Raw genomic sequence first — 2,959 nt, forward strand, 5'->3', positions numbered from 1 at the left:
TTCTGCAAATCCTGGAAACCAGATTCTGCAGAATCCTGCTGACCCTAGGAACTCTCTTACCTGGCGGCGACTGTTTGGGACTGGAATGCTGAGAATAGTCTCTTTTCTGGCTTTGGAGAGACAGTGTTGTCCTGCTTTCAGGATATAGCCAAGGTAGGTTACTTCAGTTCTGCAGAGTTGTGCCTTCTTGGCTGAGGCCCGGTACCCTAGGTCTCCCAGGACTTGTACAAGCCTCTGGGTCCCTTCCAGGCAGCTTGCCTGATCCTTGGCTGCCACCAGGAGGTCATCTACATACTAGATAAGGGTAACATCCGGGTTGTTAACCCGATACTCACCCAGGTCCTCATGGAGAGCCTCGTCAAAGATGGTAGGTGAATTTTTAAATCCTTGAGGTAGGCGCGTCTAAGTCAACTGCCCATCGATGCCTGCCTCTGGGTCATGCCATTCAAAAGCAAAGTATTCTTGGCTTTTAGATGTCAAGGGGAGGCTAAAGAAAGCGTCCTTCAGGTCTAGGACAGTGTACCAGTCTCTTCCAGGTGGTAGGGAACTTAGCAACATGCACGGGTTAGGTACAGTGGGGTGAATATCTGTCACCCGCCGATTGACTTCCCTTAGATCTTGCACCGGCTGATAATCATTTGAGTTAGGCTTTTTGACAGGCAGTAGGGGAGTATTCCATGCAGACTGGCAAGGCCTGAAAATTCCAAGACTGAGTAGTTTACGGATATGAGGAGTTATTCCCCTCCTTGCCTCCAGGGACATTGGGTATTGTAGTACCCGGGTGGGGCCTGCCCCTGACTTGAGTTCCACAAACACAGGTGGCCGGTATTTGGCTAGTCCCATTCCCCCTGTTTCCGCCCAAGCCTGAGGAAATTCCTCCAGCCAAAGATCCAGATTTTTCTCATAATCAAGGGGCTGTTCATACAATTTGTATTCACATTCTGAGGCCAGGTTGGATAGGTTTCCCTTTATCATGTAGTAGGGCTCCTTCTGACCCAAAATGTATCTGGGCTCTCATTTTGGTCAATAGGTCCCTCCCCAAAAGTGGGTAAGGGAATTCTAGGATGACCATGAATGAATGGGTTACCCGTCCCATTCTCAAGTCCACAGTTCTTCCGGTAGTCCATGAATATTGTTTAATGCCAGTGGCCCCTTGAACCCATGGTTTCTTTGAAGATAATGGTCCCTCGGCCTTCAGGAGCACTCAATGTTGGGCTCCAGTATTTACCAGAAAGATCAAGGGTCTCCCCTCCACCTTTAGAGTTACCCTGGGCTCGGGAAGGGATCCGAACTCTGACCCCCTCAGTCCTCCACCTTCTCCACGAACATAACCTTAGTTTGCAGCTTTTTCTTGGGACAATCTTTTATCCAGTGTCCCTCTTCTTTACAATAGGCACTTTGGTTCTTGCCTAATGGTGGTTTGTAGTATCCCTCTGGCTCCCTTCTTCCTGCTACTCATTGAGGTTGTTGTCTTCTCTCTCTTAGATGGGAGGCAGTGACAGCCAGGAGTACTTCAGCCAAGTCCCTATTCTGCCTTTTCTCAGGCCTAATTTGCTTTGCTTCTGAACTTTCCCTATTGTTATATACCTTTTCCGCAATCTCTACTAAGTCCCGTAGCTACTTTTCTCCTAATCTCTCCTGTTTCTGTAACTTTTTCTTAATATCTGGTGCTGCCTGATTAATGAAAGCCAGGGCTACAGACGACTTCTAATCAGAATGCTCAGGGTCATAAAGAGTATATCGTCTATAAGCTTCCATAATCCTTTCTAGAAAGGCTGCTGGGCTTTCATTTTCTCCCTGTGTAACATCATAGACCTTGGCCAAATTAGTGGGTCGCCTTGCAGCCACTTTGAGACCTGCCAACAGAGTCTGGAGGTAGAGAAGGAGGTGCCTCTTACCTTCAGCCATATTCAAATCCCAGGTAGGTCGGGTAAGAGGAAATCCAACATCAGTATCAGCTGGATTCTGAGTTGGAACACCAACTCAGTATTTCCTGGAACTTTTTTTCTGGGCTTCTAGGAGGATACGCTCCTTTCTTTTGTGGTGAAAAGAACCTGCAAAAGCTGTTGGCAGTCAGCCCAAGTGGGCTGATGAGTAAAGAGCACAGTTTCAAAGAGGTCAATTAGGTTCCTCGGATTCTCAGGAAATTTAGCATTTTTGGGTTTTCCAATTGTAAAGGCCGGCCATGGCAAATGGCCAGTAATGATAGGGCTGGTTCCCGTGTCCATCTGTGGGCCCAGTGGCACACAGAGGCAGAACCGTGGAATCTGCCTCTGGTTCCCTAATTGGGGAAGGCCACCGGCTCCGGGTGCCCTGTGCCGGTCCGTCTGATAGGTCCCAGGCGGGCAGCAAAGGGGATGCAGGTACCGGTGCCTGCGGTGGTCCTGGGGCCAGTGCTGGCAGTCCCCGGGATGGAGGAATAGGCCTATAAGGTGGGGGTGGAAAAATCTCATCCTCTGGTGTGCTATCCTGTAAGACAGGGTAGAGGGGGGCAGAAGACTTAGGAGGGATCTTGGTCTCTGTTACCAATATAGTTGTGGGACCTGGATCTGCATCTGTAGTCAATGGAGTTTCTGAAAAAGGAGGATTGTTAGCAGAAGGGAAAAAAAAAAAGCTTTGATCCAGGGTGGGGGATTCATCACCAAATCCTTCCAGACTACTATGTAAGGAACCTGGTCAGGGTGTCCCTGTGCCTTTTGAAATACTTTATCCTCTACGGCCAGAATGATCAGGAGATGAAAAGTCCCTTCTGGTGGCCATTCAACATTGAAGGTTGGCCACTCCGAACTGCAATAAGTAATCATTTTCCACTTTTTTACATATACGGAGAGATTGCGAGCCCTTGCCTTAACCTCTTTGAAGTGGATGAGAATCAAGTCAAGGGGGCGGGAAGTCGTCTGTTCCATAATGTCCATCACAGTCCAATAAACACAAAGACTCACAAATGCAAGAAACACAA

General features: G+C 48.4%; 1 pseudogene; it reads right to left on the reverse strand.

Annotated features, from left to right (window-relative positions):
• Positions 1 to 294: 294 nt before the first annotated feature.
• LOC132652846 (uncharacterized) lies at positions 295 to 2,453 on the reverse strand (annotated as a pseudogene).
• Between the last annotated feature and the right edge of the window lie 506 nt (positions 2,454 to 2,959).

This window comes from Meriones unguiculatus, chromosome 3 (genome assembly GCF_030254825.1).
Source record: "Meriones unguiculatus strain TT.TT164.6M chromosome 3, Bangor_MerUng_6.1, whole genome shotgun sequence".
Classification (NCBI taxonomy): Eukaryota; Metazoa; Chordata; class Mammalia; order Rodentia; family Muridae; genus Meriones; species Meriones unguiculatus.